Below are 23,547 nucleotides of genomic sequence, written 5' to 3' on the forward strand. Positions count from 1 at the left end.
GAACAGCTTCATTCGGCTCTTAAGGTGAATCAAACACTTAATCCTTGAATGAAATTTAGATTTATACATTTACAAAGTGTAAAAATGTTTTACATACTCAGTAATTTACTTTCTTTATCTGCAATTCAAAATTGATTAGAAATTAACAAAAGGATACCCATTTTGCAATCTTCCTGTACTTTTTAGTATGCGAAATTTTAAACATACAAAAGTTGTCTTAACAGGACGTGAAAAATACATTAATACATTGCCGTATTAGCTTTCTATTTCCTATACACTTGCAGGATAAACAGTCAATCTTTAATGTGTCCAATGTGAAGAATGTAATGTAATGAAGAATATAATGTAACTTCACTCGTGTACGATGTTGGTCAATTAAGACCCTATTGGACAAGCTAGGCCTCTTCGGGGGTATTAAAGTTATCATTCCCATATGTTACTATACAGGTCCTCGTTATCTCAGAGGACGTAACACACCCCGCGTCCCACGTTCGGGAGCTCGCACCCAGCCAAACACGCGATGGTCACATCGCTGATCCCACAGGGCGGCCCCGCACACACAGGCCTGCGGCCTCGGAAGGCAAGCCCCCGCAGCCCCTCCCACACGGACGCGCCTCCGGCACCCGGAAGTCTGAGGCCACCGGCCTCAGGTGGGCCGCCAGCAGTGCGGGATCTGCGCCTGCGCAGCCCAGTCCGGCCCTCCCAGAAGCCTCCGGGGCCGACTGGCGGCGCTTCCCCGAGACGGTGGCAACCTCGGACCCGCCTCCACGAGCACAGGGACGTCGCCTCGTGCGCCTTTCCGTCCCGGTGCGCGCCGCGCGTGAGCGGCCCCGCGTGAGGAGGAGACGGGCGCGGGTGGCGCGGGAAGGGCGCGGCGGCGCAGCCCGAAGCCCGCGGGACGGGAGCGGGTGAGGAGCCGCGGGGGTCCGAGCGAGGGGGCGCGGCGTCCTGGGTGACGGGGTCGCGGGGGCTACGGGGCTCTGTGGGGTCGGGTGGCGCGCGCCTCTCGGTCCCCGCCTCCTCTGCCCTCCTCTCAGCCCCACTCGGCTGTCGCGGAGATGTGGCCGCACGTGGGGAACACTGAGCCCGAGGAAAGGTCTAGGTGAGAAGGTGCGGACCCGAAAGGACGGGCGTGCAGATCAGGAATTGTCCCCGCCGCGGGCTCCTGGGGGCATCTGGGTGGAGACTCCAAGAACAGGCTTCCTCCCGGGGACTGTGCCCCCCGGGGCTTCTCGGGGGTCGTGTGCATGGTTGAGAGCGACCGCGTTCCCTGAGCTCCGAGCGCGGGAACTGCCGCGAGTCTGACCCGGATTCCAGGCTCTTCTCCCTTCCGTGTGGCTGCGCGCCGTCACGGGCCGCGGCCATGGAGGGTGGGACGTCGTGCTCGCTGTGGCGTCGGGCTCCTTCCGGTTGGGTTTCTCCGGTGGAGGAGCCGCGGGGTTGCAGGCTGAGGGGCCGAGGCAGAGGCGTCCCGCACGGGGGTCCTGGGACCTTATGCGCGTGTGCGAAGCGGCCCGCGGCCTCCCGGGCTGTGTAGGGAAGGGCTGGGTGCGGTTCAGTAATTCAAAAGAGACCTGAGTTTTTATCTAGAGTCAAAAATTATTGTTGGTATGATTTTGCACAAATTTAGTGGTCGGGATAATGAGAATGGTGAGAAAGTCACAGACATCCATGACAAAATAGACAGATAATAAAATTTCTGTTAGGGGCCAGCCCGGGGTCGTAGTGGTTAAGTTGGCAGCTCCGCTTTGGTTGCTGGAGTTTGCGCTTCCATCCCGGATCCCAGGCGCCTGCATACACACTGCTCATCGAGCCCTGCTATGGCAGCGTCCCACATACAAAATAGAGGAAGATTGGCACAGATGTTAGCTCAGGGACAATCTTACTCAAGCAAAAGGAGGAAGATTTGCAACAGCTGTTAGCTCAGGGCCAGTATTCCTCACCAAAAAAATAAAAAATAAAAAAATTCTGTTTATGAGAATTAGTCATTATAAGGAAAAATGGCTGTGATCTAATGTTACACTGTCTTCAAAGCTGTGGAGAACAGTACTGAAGAAAATGTTAAATTATATATGGAGTTCATTTAAAAAAATAAAATTTTATAAAACCCTTTTGCAAGGATTGTATTCAGAGTGATATTTTGATTATTCAGAGAAGAATGGAAGGTGTGTAGTCACATTTATAATCACCTTCTGTGTACTCAAAACTTTTCTGTCCATTTTGCGTACATATTCTCATTAATCTGCAATGGCTGTTTTCCTTTGTATTAATGGAAAAATCTTTATAGTGAAATGTGTCTGATTATGCCCGTATCGTACAGCTAAAAGATATTCAAGAACAGGTAAGTGATATTTGTTTCAATCACATTGAGTTTTCAAGGCAGGCCTAGTGTTTACAGACTTTTTTTTTTTTTTTTTTTGCTGAGGAAGATTAGCCCTGAGCTAACATCTGTGCCAGTCTTCCTCTGTTTTGTATGTGAGCCACCACCACAGCATGGCCACTGAGAAGTGGTGTAGGTCTGCACCCGTGAACTGAACCTGGATGCTGAAGCAGAACACAGCGAACTTAACCACTAGGCCACCCAGGCTCAACCAGTGTTTACAGATTTTTTTAAATGACGAAAATATAGCCTCTGTTGTCATGATGCTTTAAAGATTTTTAATACTTTGAAATATCTTTATGTTGTATTTATGATGATGGAATTAATGCTGACTTGTTGCAAACAATTTAATTTTCTAAGGAACTTATGAAGGAGAAAATAAGAATACTCCTTCATGCCCCTGCCTAGAAATAATCACTTTTACTGTTTTGGTGTATATGTTTCCAGTTTTTATGTGTGAACATTTCTGTGTGGTTTTGTTTTGACAGAATATAATCGGTCAAATAAAGGAGACTAAGAATCCTGGCCTTAGTTTGAAAAGGAAATCTAACCCTGTCATGGGTTTCCTCGCACCTCTGTGTGCTAGGGAGAAGGGTGCACCTGGGGTCTCCTTGTTTAAAAAACATTCTATTTTCACCTTTTAGATATTAGGAATGGTATTTAAAATATAAGTATCATGGCACCAAATTACTAATAAGACAGCCTTTCAGAATTAATAATTTAGAGACTTAAGGTTACTTTCAAGAAATAGCACTAGTTTCTTATTCCAGTTGTCTTGCAAGTACTAATAATATTTCTAAAGATAGTTATTATAACAGAAAATAAAAATTGTAATGCAAATCCCCATATTATGCAGAAGAATAAGATTCACTGGCTTGGAGCTGGCCCAGTAGCACAGCATTAAGTGCACATGTTCCGCTTCTCGGCGGCCCGGGGTTCACCAATTCGGATCCCGGGTGCGGACACGGCGCCACTTGGCAAAAGCCATGCTGTGGTAGGCGTCCCACATATAAAGGAGAGGAAGATGGGCATGGATATGAGCTCAGGGCCAGTCTTCCTCAGCAAAAAGAGGAGGATTGGCAGCAGATGTTAGCTCAGGGCTAATCTTCCTCCAAAAAAAAAACGAAAAACCAAGATCAAAATAAAAAACACTGTTATTATATCATAACCTTCCAGACTTTTTTATCTACTGATTTCAATGGTCTTTTTCTCTGCCACTCTTTCTCTATTGGTACTTTCATATATTTTTCAAAAATACATAGTTCAGTCTAATTACTCTATTGATAGTATGAATGTTTGATCTGGAATATCCTCAAATGTTTTTCCCCAACTTCACATTTGATATCTGCTTTGTATTGTAGTATGATGATGGTTTGTTATATATTTAACTAGTAACCTTTCCTAGATTCAAAATGCCGAACACTGGCTGTCCGTCTCCCATGTCTTAATCAGCTTCAGCCAATTCCAGTGCCATACAAGGGGTCCTGGTTAGGAGGGTCTGGGCTCTTTGCAGTCTTAGAAGGTGTTAACAGAAGGAAGAGGATCTGCTCGGGCCGTGACTGCACCGCCCATTCTCAGGTCTCCATCTACCTCACCAAAAGGACGCAGTGGCCAGAAATCTCCCTGCTGTCAAACCTGGGTCTGGCTTCAATACAGAAATGCCTGTCTTCTCTGACTGCTTAGCAGAGACCCCTGGGATTTGGGGGAGAAAGTGGATTTCTCTAGAATCCTAATGGGCCCAAATTGTGTGTGCTGGGAAATGGTTTGGAACCTGGAATGGAAGATCCTAACGATGTTATTAATTTAAGTCCTGTCGGGACACTAAAGCAGAACTGGTCTCAAGATCTTTCTCTTCTCCCAGCTCTTGCTTTCTGGATCTGTGCTTCCGTTAGAGGAGCCCTGAGGACTGATCCGCTCCTGCAGGTCTAAAACTATGGCCCATGTAAGTCGATGTTCCTTTCCTTCTTGAAATATGTGGGGTTTTTTTAGTCATGTGAGTATTTTTATTAATTTTATAAAGTTTACTGCCAAGAGAGGGCCCTCAAATAACCTGCTCCCCATCTCTTGTTCCAGTGAAATGTGATGCCACATTACCCAGCATCCTCTCTGTGTCGCCCGTTCTAAACTAACTAGTGTTCATGTTATCACTGGAAAGTTATGGACCATATCTTAGGTGCCCCTTCTTCTCCCAAAGGCAGTGATGGAGCGGTCAGGTGACAAGTCCTTTGAAGTAAAGATTTATGCTACTCAAGTCAGGTCTGTAGTTTGGTGAGATAGAGACAGTGGTTACTGGTTATATTTTACCATCCCTGAGAAGAATTTGCAATTTTCCAGACTTGAGATTTCCAGGTAGATAAGATAGAAATTTGGTATTGAATGACCTACATCTCAGTGTTGGGTGAAATGTCATGGTTTGTGTAGATTAGTACAGGCATAGCTCAGAGATACTGCAGGTTCAGTTCCAGGCCTCTGCAGTAAAGCAAATATTGCAATAAAGCAAGTCACGTGAATTTGTTGGTTACCAGTGCATATAAAACTTAGGTTTCTACTGTAGTCTTTTAACTGTACAACAGCATTATGTCTAAAAAAACAATGTACTTACCTTAATTTAAAAATACTTTATTGCCGAAAAATGCAAACCATCATCTGAGCCTTCAGTGAGTTGTAATTTTTTGCTGGTGGAAGGTCTTGTAAAAAATGCAATATCTATGACAGCAGAACACCGAGATAAAAGGTACCTGGGTTCCTGAAATGCCAAGTGAAAAGGCTGCTGAACACCCACATTGGATGGTGGTGTACATGAAAAATAAACTATCAAGTTAGGGGGAAAAAATGCAATATCTGCAAAGCACGATAAAGCCAAGAGCAATAAAACAAGATATGCCTGTATCTGATTGAAATTTGCAAACTTGGAGGTTGTGGATCTTGGCAGAAGATCTCTGAGAGATAAACATCAAGGCTAGCCTGTTGTTGAATGGGATATACTAAATTTGGGTGAAATCTACATAATTCATCACCCTTCCTCAATATTCTTTACCTCAGTGTATTGGTTATCTATTGCTGCGTAAAAAATTACCTCAGCACTTACTGGCTTAAAGCAGTAAAGGTTTCTCTCACAGTTTCCGTGGGTCGGAAATCTGGGCGTGGCTCAGCTCGGCTCTCCTGCTCTGAATCTCCTACAAGGCTATCAAGGTATCAGGGCTGCAGCCCTCTTAAGGCCAACGTCGGCTGCATCTGCTTCCGAGCTCACTCCAGTGGTTTTTGACAGGATCTGGTTACTCCTGGACTGTTGGCCAGAGGCCACTCGTGGTTGGGCAAGTGAGACAGCAAAAGAAGGCAAGCAATATGGAAGTGTCATAGTCATTTGTAGTCTATCAGAAGTAACATTTCATCACTTTAGCCATACTCTGTTTATTAAAAGCAAGTCACTCGGTTCAGCCCACACATGTGGGAAGGAGAGCACACAAGGGCATGAATGCCAAAAGGTGATCATTGGTAACCTAAGTAGCAGCTGCTCACCACACTCAGCATGAGCCAGGTGTTCAGTGACACATGGTAGAGGGCAACAACAAAAAATCCTAAGTAGTAAGTGAACATAGAATCACAGAATTGAGGAAGACCTTACAAATGTTATGCATCCTACCTGTGTAAGGATTAAATCCGTAAAACATAATGTCATATGCCAAAGAGTACATGGGTTTATCAAAACAAGAAAAAATAAGGTAAGATCTGATGTAATGAAGTATTTAATGCTTGAAAAAATTATTTTTATACAAACCCTATTTTCTAAAATTAAGACTTTATACTGCATTTCAAAAAATATCTGATTGAGGTCAGCCTGCTGGCATAGTGGTTAAGTTCATGTGCTCCTGTTCAGTGGCCCGGGGTTTACTGGTTCAGATCCTGGGTGTGGACCTACACACTGCTCATGCCATGCTGTGGCGGCATCCCATATAGAAGAGTTAGAAGGACTTACAACTAGAATATACGACTATGTACTGGGGCTTTGGGGAGGAAAAAAAAAAACAGGGAGATTGGCAACAGATAGTAGCTCAGGGCCAATCTTCCTCACACACACACACAAAAATCTGATTAAATTTTCTCTTATCTAAAAAGTGAAAATTTTCTTCAGTGACTCACATTTACTGAGAATTTATGTGACACATCTCAATCAGGCATTATGTTTGTATTCACTATTTAACAGTAAAACATTATTTTATCTATTATCAAATGGTTCAAATATTTAAGAGCGTGCCAGGAAATTTTGTCTATTCCAGCAGGCTTCTTCAAAAACATATGTTCTGCTTTAGTCTCCTCTCATAGTATAGATTTTTTAGCCTACTTACTTGCTGTGTTGCTCTCTTCCTGCAATGCAGTCCTTATCTCCTCTCCTTCCAGCTTCAAAATATTCCTTTAATTTCCCTAGTAATACGTGGGTTTGCCGTTTCAGTCATCTATGACGTTCAGCGATGTGGCCATAGACTTCTCTCAGCAGGAGTGGGAAGGTCTCGACCCTGTTCAGAAGACTTTGTACCAGGACGTGATGGTGGAGAGCTATAGAAACCTCATCTCACTGGGTATGTTTATCAGCTTCAAATGGTTTAGAATAATTTAGAATCTGTTCTTTAGGATATGTTTTTTTCCACTGTGATTTTCAGGGCTGCTTTGCAAGAAACTAGTTAAATTTCTTTGTTCTTTTTTTCCAAAGAAGTGGTTTGAGCTTTGTCCTGTTGGAAATGGCAGCTCCATTAAACACCTTCACCTTCCCTGTCCTTCAGTGACACTCATACCTCCTCCAATCTGACTTGCAGTTGCCTCTCTTCTTTAATGAATACGGTCTAGTTTAGAATTCTCTGGCATTTATAATCATCATCAAAAGATCCAGGTTTCCTATTTATTTATGCTCAGAATTTCTATAGATACTTCATTTTAATATCTGATCCACTTGTAGGGAGATGAGCTTGTCACAGGGTCCTGAATTGCTCTTAACTGCTGTAAAAGAGCTTCCACAATTTATGTAGTGGTGGATTAGATAAATAGAATTAATTGAGAACTGAGGCATACAAATAATATTTTGTAAGAAATTTTTTCTATTTTGTGGTTGAAAGTTATAATCTATGAACATTACATTTAAAATGAAATGAATATCCTATAGGTATCTCTTCTTGTGTACTCTTCGTAAAACAACATTATCAGTAATAATGTTGATAGCTGACATTGTGCTCGTATGTAACAGGCAATGCTCTAAGCATTTTACATATACATATCAACTTGTTTAATCCTCCTAACAGACTTCTTATTCCCATTTTACAAGTGAGAATTCTGAGGCCCAGGGGGTTTAAGTGACTTTCCCAAAATCAGGCACAGCTGAAAGTGGCAAAGGCGGGACTTGAACCACAGCTCCAAAATCTCTGTTTTTAGCTATGGTATTATGCATGCTCTCAAGAAAAAGAGGATATATGAGTGTATATTTTTAAAAACCACTACCATGCCTAATTTTTTGTTTTTTAGTTCCCTTACCCTCTCTTCTCAAAAATCTTGTTCAATATCATTTTATGTTTAGTTTATTATTATTATAATTTTAACTAAACAATGTTTTGTTCTACATCATATGGCATGTTTTTTCTTTGTAAGCAAGACATTCCAATTCTAAGCCAGATGTGATTACATTATTGGAGCAAGGAAAGGAGCCCTGGATGGTTGTAAGGGAAGAAACGAGAAGATGCTATACGAGTAAGTATGAGCAAGTCCAACTGTGGGAATATATTTGTGTAAGCAAAAGCCCAAGTAGTTAAGGACGAGACACACTTGAAGTGTTGGTTGGAAAGCTGCATTCGCATTGGAGAAAATAACCTGTGATCTAGAGGGGAAATAAATACTCTGCATGAGCTACCCAGTGAGTTTCATCTTCACCTCATTAACCACTCACTTTGTTATTCTTCTCATATTTCTGTCCCGGTTCAGTGATTGGCATTGTCCTTCTTCCTCATGCACCATTTTATCTGTATTTTGAACTCAAAGTGCTTTCCAGATCCTCTTGTGCAGGACAAGGTTTCATTGCCTAAAAAATGTATTCATTCCTATATCTGGCTAATAAAATGGAGTTTATAGTGTATTAGGTAAGACATATAAATAATCATGTAAACAAATACGTAGATATACAACATTATGTAGTGAAATGTAGTATGAAGGAAACTAACCAAGAACAGGGCAGATTTAGGTAAGGCAGGATGGTCAGGAACCCTTTTCTGAGGAGGTGATATTTGAGCTGAGACATAGATAGTAAAGGGCCCAGGCCATTTGAGTATCTGAGGAGCGTTCCAAGAAGAGTAAACAACAAATGCAAAGGCCTGGAAGGGAGCCCGAGTATTGTGTGTTTCAGAGCAGCAGGTAGATGAGAGCAGGGTTATTGAGGGGTGACTAACAAAATGTGCAGTCAGTATGTTATGAGGGACCAGATCATATAAGGTGTTATGATTCATTAAGAGGAATTAAAGTTGTTTTCTAAGATTATTTAGGAGCCATGATCTGATTATATTTTTAATATCTTTAATTTTCAAAAATTAAACCTTTTTGTTAATTATGAGACTTACACAGAAGTCTAGATAAAATAAATATAGATTGATTACTTATTTGCTTCTCTCATATACTTTTCATATATGTATTAATTTTTATTAAAGAAATTTTTGTCCTAATATTAATCTATTGGAGTTTTTCTTAATTTCTTTCTAGGTTGGTCTTCTGAAATTACTTTTTCTTTTATCTCTCCTGTATTCCTGAGCTTTATCACTTCATTTCTGAGTTTTTCTAATTCTGATTTATGTTGTTCTTTGATTTCTTGTAGCAGTTTCTTAAAGTCAGAATACTTAATATTGTTAAGATGGCAGTACCACGCCAAATCTCATTGTCTTATTTGCAAAACTTGACATCCTGATCATGAAACTCATGTGGATATGCAAGGGATCCAGAATAGCCAAAAAGTCTTGAAGAAAACAGAATTTGCACTTTCCCATTTCAGAACTTAATACATACCAAAACTTAATGGGATGCATTGAAAGCAGTGCTAGGAAGGAAGTTTATGGCTGTAAACGCTTACATTAGAAAGAAAGATCTCATGTCAACAACCTAACTTCATACATCAAGGAACTAGAAAAACAGTGGAGAAAATCAATGAAGCAAAGAACAGTGGAGAAAATCAGTGAAGCCAAGAGTTGATTTTTCAAAAATATCAACCAAAGTGAGAAAACTTTACCTAGATTCTTGAAGCAAAAAGAGAGAAGACTTGAGTAACTAAAATCAGAAATGAAAGAGGGGACTATAAACAATTGTATGCCAACAAATTGGGTAGTTTAGATGAAATCCTGAAAATACACAACCTACCAAAGCTGAATTAAGAAGAAATAGGAAATCTAATCAGACTTGTACTAGTAAAGAGATTGAATCAGTTATAAAAACCTCCTAACAAAGAATAGCCCTGGATCCAGTCACTTTACTGTTGAATTCTACTGAACATTTAAAGAAGAATTAACACCAGTTCCCCTCAGACTCTTCCAAAAAATCAAAAAGGAAGGAACATTCCCAAACTTACTCTGCGAGGCCAGCATTACCCTGATACCAAAGCCACACGAACATACAACAGGAAGAGAAAACTACAGGTCAGTATTCCTAATGAATATTGAGGCAGAAATTCTCAACAAAATACTAGCAAGCTGAATTCACAAGCACATAAAAAAGGATTCTACACCGTCGCCAAATGGGATTTATTTCTGGAATGCAAGGATGGTGCAATATATAAAAATCAAGCAATGTAACACGATACAGTAACAGAATAAAGGGGAAAAAACACATGATCATCTCAATTGATGTGGAAAAAGCATTTGACAAAATTCGATACCCTTTATGACAAAAACACTCAAGAAACTAAGAATAGAAGGAAACTACTTCAACAACATAAGAGCCATATATGCAAAGCCTGGCTAACATCAGTCTCAATGGTGAAAGACTGAAAGTACTATATTTTCTGTGTCCCATAAGTTTTCATATGTTCTGTTTTCACTTTCATTTGTCTTACAGCATTGTAATTTCCCTTGTGATTTCTTCTTTAACCCATTTGTTATCTAAGTGGCATTTAAGTGTGTGTTGTTTAATTTCCACATATTTATGTATTTTCTAGTTTTCCCTTGTGGATTTCTAATTTTATTCCTTCGTGATCAGAAAAGATGCTATGATTTCAGTCTTTTAAAAGTTCTTTATATTTGTTTTGTGGTCTAATGTGATCTATCTTGGAGAATGTTCCGTGTGCACTTGAGAAGAATTTGTATTCTCCTCTTGTTGTATGGAGTGTTCTCTGTATTTCTGTTAGGTCCAGTTTGTCTAGTGCTGTTCAGGTCCTCTATTTCCCTATTGATCTTCTGCCTGATTGTTCTATCCATTATTGAAGGTAGGGTATTGAAGTCTCCCACCATTACTGTATTGTTGTCTATATCTCCCTTTAATTCTCTCAGTGTTTGCTTCATATGTTTTAGAGCTCTGATATTTGGTGCATAAATATTTATAATTGTCTGTCTTCCTGGTGATTTGACTGTCTTATCATTATATAATGCCCTTTTTGTCTCTTGTGATAGTTTTTTACTTCAAATCACCCCTACTTTCTTTAGGTTGCCATTTGCATGGAATATCTTTTTCCATCCTTTGACTTTTAGTCTGTGTATGTCCTTAGATCTAAAGTGGGTCTCTTGTAAGTAGCAAGTCATTAAATTGTTTTTTATCCAGTTCAACCAATCTATGTCTCATGGTTGGACAGTTTAATCTGTTTACATTTAAATTACTGATAGGAAAGGATTTCTTATTGCCATTTTGTTACTTATTTTCTGGGTGTTTTTGTGTGTTTGGCTTTTTTGACTCTTGTTTCCTCTCTTACTGCCTTCCTTTGTGTTTCATTGATTTTTTTTTGTAGTGACCCACTTTGATTCCCTTCTCATTTCCTTATGTGTGTGTTCTATAGATACTTCCTTTGTGGTTACCATTGTGATTATATAAAACATCTTAAAGTTATAATAATCTATTTTAACCTGATAAAAACTTAACTTCAGTCACATACAAAAACTACTCATTTATAGCTCTGCTCTCCACCTTTCTATTATTGATGTCATAAATTACATCTTTATATATTGTGTACCCATTAACATAGACTAGTTTTTTTATGATGTCTTTTAGATTCTAAACTAGAATTTAAAGTGGATTTATGCACCAGAATTACAATAATACAAGATTCTATATTTGTCCATATATTTACTTTTATTGGAGAACTATATACTTTTGTGTGGGTTTGTGTGGCTTTCTAGTATCTTTTTGTTTTATCTTGGAAGGTATGATTTCTCCTTCATTTTTGAAGGACGGTTTTTCCAGATATACTATTCTTGGTTGATTTTTTTTTTTTTTCTTCCAGTACTTTGAAAATATCATCCCGCTCCCTTCTGGTCTACAATGTTTCTGCTGAAGAATACACTGATGATCTTATGGAAGCCCACTTGTATGTGATGAGTTGTTTTTCTCTTGCTGCTTTCAAGATTCTTTCCTTCTCTTTGAGTTTCAAAAGTTTTATTATTATATGTCTAGATATGGGTCTCTTGAATTTTCCTAGTGAGAGTTCATTCAGCTTCTTGTTTTTTTTCCTCAAATTTGGGATGTTTTCAGCCATTATTTCTTTAAATAAGCTCTCTGCCCTTTTCTCTTTTCTCCTCCTGGGACTCCCATAATGTGTATATTGGTCCCTTTGATGTTCTCCCACATGTCCCTTAGACACTCTTCATTTCATTCTTTTTTCGTTTTTTTCCTCTGACTTGATGATTTCAAATGACCTTTCATCAAGTTTGCTGAGTCTTTGTTCTGCCTGATCAAGCCTGCTATTCAACCCCTCTTATGAATTTTTCAGTTTGTTGTATTTTTCAAGTCCAGAATTTCTGTTTGGTTCTATCTTATAATTTCTGTCTATTTGCTGATATTCTTATTTTCTTCATGCATTGTTTTCCTGATTTCATTTAGTTGTCTTATCTGTGATCTCTTTTAGCTCATTTAGCATCTTTAAGACAGTCATTTTAAATTCTTTTTCAGAAACTTCATAGATCTGTTTCTTTAGCGTCAGTTCCTACAGCTTTGTTTTCAGTCCTTTGACTGGGCCATGTTTTCTTGTTTCTTTGTATGCCTTGTGATCTTTTGTTGAGATTTTAGCTTTAAGAAAAGAGCTACATCTCTCAGTCTTTACAGAATGGCTCTGTACAAGAGAAGACCTTCACCAGTCAGCCCAGCCAGGGGTTCTAGAACCTTTTGCACCTTTTCTGGAGATGCATCTTTTTTGGGGTTGTGTGTGTGCTTTTATTCTAGTATATATGGCTGCTTAACTGTCTTAATTTCCTGTCTCTTCTCAGGAGCTTTCAGTTTCTGTTGTATTCCTCTATCCTTAGTCTTTTGCTTCTCCTGGCGACTGCCTGTGGAACTGCCCATCCTCTACTGCTCTAACACACTGCGGTGCTTACCTGTTTTCAGTGGTCTCCAACCTGATGTGCAAACTATGCTGGCATTCCATCAGCACCCCAAGCCAGGTGAGACAGAAACCAGTCCCTTGGGCAGCCTACAGACAAGCCAGAATGCTGGACACAAGTTCCACGTTTTTTTCTGTCCCAAGAGAGGAGCCAGAAATTGGGAGGTGGTATTCTCCCCATCTGACCTCATTACCCTGGGTGGCACGAGGGGCTAGGGCAAGCAAACTATGACCAACTCTTACCCTTTTTGGCTGCCTCTTCTTTTGTTTATATGTTTACCGGGGTTCTGTAGCCCCTTATGTAGTTTTTAGTGTTCTCACAAAGACATTTTGGTACATATATTGCTGTTAATTCAGTGTCTCTTGGGGAAAACAAAGGCCTGTATCTTCCTAGTCTGCCATCTTCCTAATGTCCTATCCTCTTGGTTTTAGTTCTGTTTCCCATTTCCTGCCTTGTACTGGAATATTTAAATTTTTTTACTATTCATTTTAACTTATCTATTGGCATTTTGGCTGTTTCTCTTTGCATATTTATTTTAATGTATGTTATAGGCATTACAATATACAATATACCTAAGCTTTCACAATCTACATAGTTAATATTGTAGTATTTCTTGTAAAATGAGGACACTTTGCAACTTCAATCCCTTTATACCTACCTTTCCCTTCATAATTGTCATGTTTATCACATCTACATACATTGATAATACCATCAGACAGTGTTATAAGCTTTGCCTTCAACAGTCACATATATCCGAAAGAACTTAAAGGGGAATAAATGATCTCACGTATTTACGTAGATATTTACCTTTCATGATACCTTTCCTTCATTCCTGATAATTCAAGATTCTCTTTTGTATCATTTTCCGTCAGCCTAAATGACTTCCTTTAGTAGTTTTGTTCTTTTCATCAGACATTTTTTTTTGCCTTTGTCTCTGTTTTCTTTTCAGATCCTAATTACATCTTTAGATTTATTACCACAGGTCCCTGAAGCTCTATTATAAAAGTTTTTAACCTGTAATATCTATGAATTTCATCTTGACATCTGTCTGTACATTTCTATACATCTGTCAAGTTTACTGACTCTTTTCTCTGTTGTTTCCATTCTGCCATAAGATCTTCCAGCAACTTTAGAAATTATATCTTTTAGTTCTGCAGTATTCATTTTGTTCTTTATGTGGTTTCTTTTTCTCTTGTTTCTATTTCATATCTTTTCAGTAATTTCAAATGTGTGGGTTTTACATTTTTTCTTAATCTCTTAGTGTATAAATAAAAATAGCATCTTTTATGTGTTTGATAATTTTACCACCTGGATTGTCTCAGGTTTAGCATCTGTGGTTTCTTTTCCCTTGAGAGGGGATCACATTTTTTCTTTTTATGATGAGTAATTTTGAATTGTATTGGTGGACGTTGTGAGTGCTGTGTTGTATTTATTCTGGGTTTTCTCCATTTCTCTGAAGAATACTGATATGTTTACATGTTGATATTTTAGCAAGTAGTCAAAGCAATAATATTTAGACTTTACGTGTGTTCTGCTGTTTGTGGGCAGTGGTTTAATTCTCAGTTGGTTCTCTGAGGCTTTGCTACACTGGTTTGTGTTCTTCTCATGCATGTGTAATTCAGATTCAGACTAAGATTTGTACTGGTTTGTACCCCAAATTAGGGAATCTTCTCTAAATGTTTCCCATCCAGGATTCCTCCCTCACTTTCCAGTTTGGTTGTTTTCCTTGCCATGGTTTTCATAGCAGGAAATATGTTGGGGCTTTTGTAGCCCATTTTTGTGCCAGTATAACTGGGGCCCACCCCTGTGGGAAGGCTATAAGTGACAGGGAAAATAGCAAGAAACTCACTCTAGTGTAAGTCACTTCTTAAGGTTTTCACTCCCCTCTCCACTCTTCCTCTATTGTTTACTTTTATTTACTGACTTCAGGTGATTGATTTATTTTGTCAAGCATTTTTAGTTGATGCCAGTCAGAAAGGGAGATGGACTCTAAGAGGTTTACTCCACCATCCTGAAAGTAGAACTTCCTCAGTTAAGGAGTATTTAATGGTGAAAATGGTTTTTTTCATTTATTTTCTCTTGTATCATGATGGACTCATTGGTTTTTATTGTATTCTTTTTATCTATCACAATCATTTTTATGCTACTATTTTAAAAATTTTGGCCAGTCATGTAAGTCTTTGACATCTTCATTTCTTTTTGGCATAAGATTTCTAGGCTCACTTTTCTTGCCCCCTTCCCAAATTGTTTTTTTTATCCAACTATCTTGGATCCATATGGTGGACATTGATATTTAGAAATTATAATTTAGGAGTTAAAGATTGCTCTTTATAACTATCTTTTCTGACACCTTTTTCTATTTCTTCTGTGGCAATTGATCTGTTTAAGCTTTCTCGGTGACTTTTTTTTGATGAATTTTGTTGAATTTTTCTGGAAAATTTTCCGTTTTGTTTATACTTTCAAAAGTATTAATGATGTATTAAGAAATATTCATAATATCAATAAAATTCATTTTAATTTTGCATTTACCCCGTAATCATTTTTTTGTTTTTGTTCTTTTTTGATTGGTTTAGCTAGTGTTTTACTTCTTGATTTTGAAAGCACCAGCTCTTTATTTATTAACACTACTCTTTTCTAATTCGTTACATTTTCTTTTATCTTAATTTATTTTTTCTGCTTTACTTTGTTTGTTTGCTAAGTTTTGGAAGTGGTTCCTTAACTCATTTGTTTCTTCAGTTTTTATTGAAATAAGTGCTTAAATCTTTGAATTCTCTGAATGCTGAAATTTCCGAGATTATGGTATGTAGTTATTTTCTCTATTGTAATTTACTGGAATTCTTCTATTTCAGTTTTATATTTCCATATTTACCCAGCATTTATTCTAGAGAGGATGTTTCCATTTTCATGTGGAACATGTTTTCATTTTCTAATATGGCTATTAATTTATATTGTTACTTGTTTTTGGAGCGAGAGTGTGTATGTTGTCTCAGAGTTTTGCCACGTACATACTCTACTTGCAAGATATTTCTTGCCCCCAAATCTCATGCTGCTTATTCAGCAGTTTCAAATTTCATCAAGATATTCCTTCATATTGGTTGTTATGTTACAGGTTACGTCTGTCAGTTCTTTTTCACATACTTCCTGGCATTCTTCCTCCAAACTCCTTCACTGTATAATTCAGTTTCACTTCTTTTCCTTGAAGTCCCCAGATTCTCAGAGTTTTATAAGACTTTTTGTAGGGTGTATACCCAGTACATGTCTGAAAATTCATTGAGACACTTGTAGGAATTACCAGAATGATCAACCTTGGTTAGAAGGAAAAGAGAGAGAGGACCTGAGGGAAGATTTGAAGGGATAAAACAGATAAAACATCTGTAGAATGGGTAGTTAATAAGAAGGAGCTCGATGAAGATAAGTAAATAAGAACTCTCATTTTATTTCATATGGGAACAAAGAAATGCACTCATGGCTGTGCACTGGAGGGAGTGAACCACAGTATCTGTATTTTTAAGGGGAAATATATAATTGGAGAAAGATCAGGTATAAACAGTTGCCTTTAATATATTTATATTTTATATGGAAACTTATACAGGAAAGAGTACATTAAATCATTGTAGTAAAGTGTGATAAATGAATTATGGAGACATTGTCAGTAACTGTTACAAACTGCATAGCCGATTTTAGAGTTCTCTAAAGTATTCATCTCTAACAGGTGATATTTTTTATTTTTAAGAAAACCTACTGTAAAACATTCACCTTTTTTGGTCAGGAAAACAAAATGTCTTTCTCATTTCTTTTAGATTTGGAGTCAAGATATGAAATAATCAGCTATGAAAAAGTACCCATTTATGAAAAATGTCCATCTCTTACTCTGCATCAGAAATTTCATAATAGAAACCCTATGAATGTGACCAGTGTGAGAAGGCCTTTAGTTGACATACAGACCTTACAGTACATCAGAGAATTCATACTGGAGAGGAGCCCTATGAATGTAAGCAATGTGGAAAGGCTTTTAATTGTGCATCCAACCTTCCACAACATCAGAGAATTCATACTGGTGAAAAACCCTATAAATGCGAGGAATGTGGAATGACCTGTAGTCGTAAGATAGATCTTAGAGTTCATCAGAGAATTCGTACTGGTGAGAAACCCTATGAATGTGAAGAATGTGGGAAGGCCTTTAGTTGTGCCTCACATCTTACTCAACATGGAAGAGTTCATACTGGTGAGAAATCCTACATATGTAATGAATGTGGGAAGGCCTTTAGTCAATGTGGAAGACTTAGAATACATCAGAGAATTCATACTGGTGAGAAACCCTATGAATGTAAGGAATGTGGGAAGGCCTTTAGTCAAGCCTCTCACCTTGTACAACATGGCAGAATTCATACTGGTGAAAAACCCTATGAATGCCATGAATGTGAGATGATCTTTAGTCGTGGTATAGATCTTAGAGTACATCATAGAATTCATACTGGGGAGAAACCCTACAAATGTAAGGAATGTGGGAAGGTCTTTAGTTGTGCCTCAAATCTTGTTCAGCATGAGAGAATTCATACTGGGGAGAAGCCCTATGAATGTAAGGAATGTGGAATGACATTTAGTCGTGGCTATCAACTCATTCCGCATCAGAGAATGCATATTGGTGTGAAACTCTATGAATGTAACGAATGTGGAAAGGCCTTTAGTCATGCTTCAGCACTTATTCAGCATGAAAGAATTCATACTGATGAGAAGCCCTATAAATGTAAAGAATGTGGTAAGGCCTTTATTCTTATTTATTATTAAGAATGCATCACAGAATTCATACTGGTGAGAAACCCTATGAATGTAAAGAATGTGGGAAGGCCTTTAGTTGTACCTCAAACCTTGTGAGGCATGAGAGAATTCATACTGGTGAAAAACCATATGAGTGTAAGGAATGTTGGAAGGCCTTTAGTCATGTTGAAAGCCTTAGAACTCATCATAGAATTCACACTGGTGAGAAACCCATGAATGTAAAGAGTGTGGGAAGGCTTTTAGTAGTGGCCATCAACTAATTGTACATCATAGATTTCATAGTGGTGAGAAACCCTATGAGTGTAAGGAATGTGGGAAGGCCTTTAGTGTGTATGGATGACTTACTCGACATCAGAGTATTCACAGTGGTGAGAAACCTTTTGAATGTAACAAATGTGGGAAGTCTTTTAGGCTTAATTCAAGTCTTAAAGTACATCAGAGAATTCATACTGGAGAGAAACCTTATGAATGTAAGGACTGTGGAAGGGCATATATGCAGTAGACAAGGTACAGACAGCAATGGATTTATAACACTGAGAAAAAATTTGAATGAAAAGAATGTGGGAATGCTTTTAGATATGGTTGAGTTCTTATAAGGCATTAAATAATTTGTACTGGTGAGAATCCCTCAGAATGTAAATGCTGTTTTGGTTTTTTAATTTATGACCCAAATATTGTTCATATTCAGAGAATTTAGGATCTATTTTTATATAACATGAGAAAACCTTTACTAGCATTTCTCTATTTATAGATTATGAAAATATTCATAATGGAGGAAAACTCAGAGAATGTAGAAATGCCCTTGTTTTTGATGCTTTATTTATAAAAGCCCTCCAGCCCTAGTCAATTATTGTTAAACTTGAGAAAACTCATACCCCAGAAAACCCCTGTTGACCTAACAAATGTGGAAAACCATCAGGATTGCTATTTGATTCTTTACAGTCTGTATGACATTGGGTAAGATATTTATCCCTGTGGGACTCATTCGTAAATGATGATAATAGTACCAACATTATATTGCTGTTATTGGAATATAGAAAACTTGGAGAGCTATCTCAAACATAGTCTTTATTCAGTGAGTATTAGATGCTATTTTTAGTGTTGTCATTATTTGTATTCCTATCAATGAGTTATTATGTGATCAAGTCCATATGGATGTGGTGAATTTAGATAAACTTCATGTAATTACTTATGCCTTTGTTAAGTTTTAAATAATTCTTTCTAGACAAAAATCTAGTAGAATGTAAAAAACATGGGAGGATTTAAAACATGAGTCTGTTGGAGCGCTGCCATGGTCATTCTTCACATACTGTCTATGGCCGCTTTTGTACTTCTCGATGGAGCTGAATAGTCGCAAAGGAGGCTGTCTTGCCCACAAAGCCTAAAATAGTCACCAACTAGTTCTGCACAAAAATGTTGTGAATTCCTGCTTTAGAACAACATCCTCACCATTTTTTCATGACTGGATTTTTGAAGAGTACAAGAAAGTAGTCTTATCGAATATCCCACGTTCTGGATTTTTTAAGTAGTTTCCTTGTGGGTCATTTATCTCGTTTTTCTATCCCCAATAGTTCCAGCAAATTTGAAGTTCAAGGGGTTTCATTGAGTTGATGTTGTGTACATTAAGAAGCATATAATTTTGAGTTTTGCCACTATTAATGATCCTAGATATTATCACTTTTTTGTCGTGGTGACTGCTAGATCTCTCCAATGTAGAGATCCATTTTACATCTGCATGGTAGTATTTTGTCACCTCCTTTTGCAAATTGATAATCTCACGTATAAGTCCTGAATTGAATAGGAAATTAAAATTGAAACGAGGGCCTAGTTGGAAAGGAATGATAATGAAATGCTTGTATACCAGAACTTTGGGATGTTGCCAGTCCTCTACTTGTTGAAAATGTAATATTCTTCAATGCATGCAGGAAACCAAAAATGAAGACTAGAGCTTTATTTCCATTGACCTCTTTATCCCCAGAACCTGTTCAGTGCCTGTCACTTAGTAGGCAGTAAGAAAATAATGGGGCCGGCCTCATGGCCGAGTGGTCAAGTTCACGCTCCACTTCAGCGGCCCAGGCTTTAGCTGGTTTGGATCCTCGGCATGGACATGGCGCCGCTCATCAGGCCATGCTGAGGTGGCGTCCCACATGCCACAACTAGAAGGACCTAGAATATACAACTATGTACTGGGAGGATTTAGGGAGAAGAAGCAGAAAAAAAAAGAAGTTGGCAACAGATGTTAGCTCAGGTGCCAATCTTTGGGAAAGAAAAAAATAATGAATAAGAATTTGACTTACAAAGCTAGGAAAACAACAACATAAATCCTAAGTCAAAATAAGGAATTAATACAACTAAAATTATTAGAGTTTATTGATTAGTAACTGAAATAATACTCTTTAAAAGTTTGGGGTTTTTCCTGTGAAAAGCAATGATACATGTAGAAGTAGAGTTTAGTGATTTAGAAGTGAAACAGTAATCTTGCAACAGTATTTTTTAACTTTTAAATTTCTCCGTTAAAAGTATATTAACATCAAGTAGACATTGGTAAATCTGGTCAAGAAAAACATATTAATGATTACGTTCTAGCATTGTTAATAAGGAAAGGGATATAAATGTGGAAGAAAAATTTAAATTATGAAATAATGCTTTATTTTATTCCAGTATACTTAGAAATCTAGAGAGAATGAATTATGTTCCTAGAAAAAATGTGATTTATCAAAATTAACCTAATATGATATTGGAAATTTATTTTAATAAAATCAAAGGAAAACCTCTTTCTCTTAGAAGTAGCACTATGGCCCATTCTCAGGTGAGACTTAAATAAGGAAATTATTCCTAACAAAGTTTTTCCATCTCATTGCTACATGGATTATGTGATAAATCTCTATGAGAATAGGTCGCCCAAATCAAAAGTTATATGCGTTTCTATTTACTATTTGCCCTTTACAAAAAAGTTTGCTGACGTGTGATCTAGATTGATTAGTTTTTCTAATCTTTATTTAACTTTAGGAATGAGTTGAATTATAGATTTCTTCAATACTAAAAGGAACAAGTTTTTTTTTTTTCCTGCATTTTACCATTTTCTAAATCAGAATGCTATTTATAACTGACAGCTACTTTCAGTCACTTCCAGCCAGCTACCCATCATAAATTAGTCATTTGAAATGCCTTCCACCGTATTTTCTGGCAATGTCAAAATGCCAGCATCAAAGCATACGAGTTTTGATGAAATATTCTTTTTGCATAATTAGTATTCAACCCTATAAAAGAATTAATACCTTTCAAATAAGAATGATTGTGGAGGGCTGGCCCAGTGGTGCAGTGGTTAAGTGCGCACGTTCTGCTTTGGTGGCCCGGGGTTCGCCGGTTCGCATCCCGGGTGCAGACATGGCACCACTTGGCACACCATGCTGTGGTAGGCGTCCCACATATAAAGTAGAGGAAGATGGGCATGGATGTTAGCTCAGGGCCAGTCTTCCTCAGCAAAAAGAGGCAGATTGGCAGCAGATGTTAGCTCAGGGCTAATCTTCCTCAAAAAAAAAAAAAAAGGAATGATTGTGGAAAATCACAAATTACCTATTGTCAACCAACAATCCAGATACCCATGTGATTTTCCCTTAATAATTGACATTTCTATATCCATTTGTTGCAGATGGGGAATCCAGTGTCCTATTTAATGATTCACCATCTGATAGTTAAAACCATCATCCCATACAAGGTAAAGTTTTAGAATTAAATATAACACAATGGGATAATTTGAGTTCCCTAATATAACCCATTGGTGCAGTAGGTCAACGTGGTAATTCTCCAGGTTACTATATTTGCAGGTTGAATGTAAAGACATACCTTTACCCAAAATATTTGTAATTATGCCCCCAGGAGCACTGTTAGAACTTGATAATATTTTTAAAAACGTTTTTGTGCTTAAACAAGTTTATGAAGTGCTGAATACTAAGTCCCTGCTTTTGAACAATGAAACGCTCATGTCAGCTGACAGATGAATGGGACCTGTGGTGAAGAGCCTTTGATAATGTTTCCGTGGAAACCCCGTTGCTAAAGCTGTTAGCATCTCTGGGGAGCGTTGCCAAATCCAAAGGGGGCGACTCTAAGGTTGGAATTACGTCGTTACTTCATGTAATTAGTGATGATTTGATGGCAGACAGCTCCCATCATGACCTACAGTTAGCTTCCTTTTTCTGAATGTTCTTTCTACAAAATGAACTATCTTTTAGCCCAAGTTTATATACATATACGTCAATGAATTTGTCTTGCCCTTTGATCATTATACAGTTGTTGACTGTTTTTCAGTATTACAAAAACAGTGGCTAGCTTTGTTCTCAAATGCTAGTAGATGTGAACAACAGTCTAACTGCTGAGGCATAGGGTGTGTGTATTTGTGTGCATTTGGTATGTATTGCTAGCTTGTTTATTTTTGTAACATCTGACAACTCAGTCAACAATGAAATGTGTCCTATATTTCTTCTAGTATGTGGTTTAGTTTTTATTTTTCTAATTACTAGTGAGTTGATTACTTTTCACATATTTTTGTCAGCCAATCGTGTTATTTATTATGATTTTCCTAGTTCTGTTTTTTGCCCATTTATTAATCTTTTTCCTGCTGATTTATAGATGCTTTAAAAAATAGTATCTAAATCCTTTGCTTGTTTTATATGATGTCCTTAGTTTTCCCAAACTTATACTGATTTATGCTATTATTTACTGTGTTCAATACCCATCATAGAAACATTTTAAATTTCAATATAGTAAATTTTCATCTTACCAGATATTCTTATTAATTTCTATTCACAATTTTATTAGACTATTTCGTTTTCTAAACAATCAGTCAAATTATTGGCGAACCAAAATGAAAATTCCTTTTTAAATATATGGATTAGTCTTTTCATTGAAATAGCTTTGGTTGTATTGTATATTGGTAGTGATACCAGGCTTTCAGTCTTTTCCTCCAATTTAATGGAAATTATATCAACATTTCATGGTTAATGAGTGGTTTGCTTTGGGTTATGGGTAAATAATCTGTGTATCTAAGTAGTTTCCTACATTAGAAATACCTAATTTTTTCCAAATACCGTTTCATTATTTGTTACTTTAATCATATAGTATTCTCCTTTAATGTATTGATATATTAATTAATAATGATAGATTTCTTGGTTTTTAACCATCCCTGCAATAAATCCTGGTCAGCTCTGGTATATTATTATTTATACCTGCTGAATTCCATTTGTTAAGATTTTATTGATAGTGTTTACGTTTATATTTGTATGTGAGATTGTATCATATTTCTCATGTTTGATATTGCAATTATCAGGGTTTTTTTAAAGCTTAAAAAGTTTAAAAGACAAGATAGAACTTGTCTTTGAAAACTCAAGAAGTCTTATATATCTCTTGATTTTATTTGTTTTTAATGTTAGATCGTTACTCACCTTAAAAGAAGCATCTTTTTACACAAGCCCCTCAGTAAAATCAGCTATCATGTTTTTGGCAATACTAGTTGGGACACCAGAGCTCCTCTGGAAGGCCATAAATGCGTTTTGGCTCCTTAAAAATGTTTGGATACTTCTCAGCAACCACGTTGGTACTGATTGATTCTTTCATGCCTGGATTTTTATAAATAGTTAATATTTAGAAGTATTCACTAATTAGAACTATTAGAAATAATACTTCAGGAATATCAAATAGAAAATGTCACTGATTTAGGAATATTTAGTATTTAGAAATATCCATTGATATTTGTCTTTGTTTAAAGCTAATTTCTAATCTTTTAATCTATCAATTAGTATTTCATTAAGTATTAAGTAATCAGCATTTCTCTACGTATTTGCTCTATTT

The 23,547-nt window shown here is 37.5% G+C and overlaps 1 pseudogene; it reads left to right on the top strand.

Moving 5' to 3' along the window:
- The first annotated feature begins 695 nt into the window (after nt 1-695).
- Nucleotides 696-18,338, top strand: LOC103552480 (zinc finger protein 30-like; annotated as a pseudogene).
- Nucleotides 18,339-23,547: the final 5,209 nt, after the last annotated feature.

Source organism: Equus przewalskii, chromosome 9 (genome assembly GCF_037783145.1).
Source record: "Equus przewalskii isolate Varuska chromosome 9, EquPr2, whole genome shotgun sequence".
Taxonomy (NCBI): domain Eukaryota; kingdom Metazoa; phylum Chordata; class Mammalia; order Perissodactyla; family Equidae; genus Equus; species Equus przewalskii.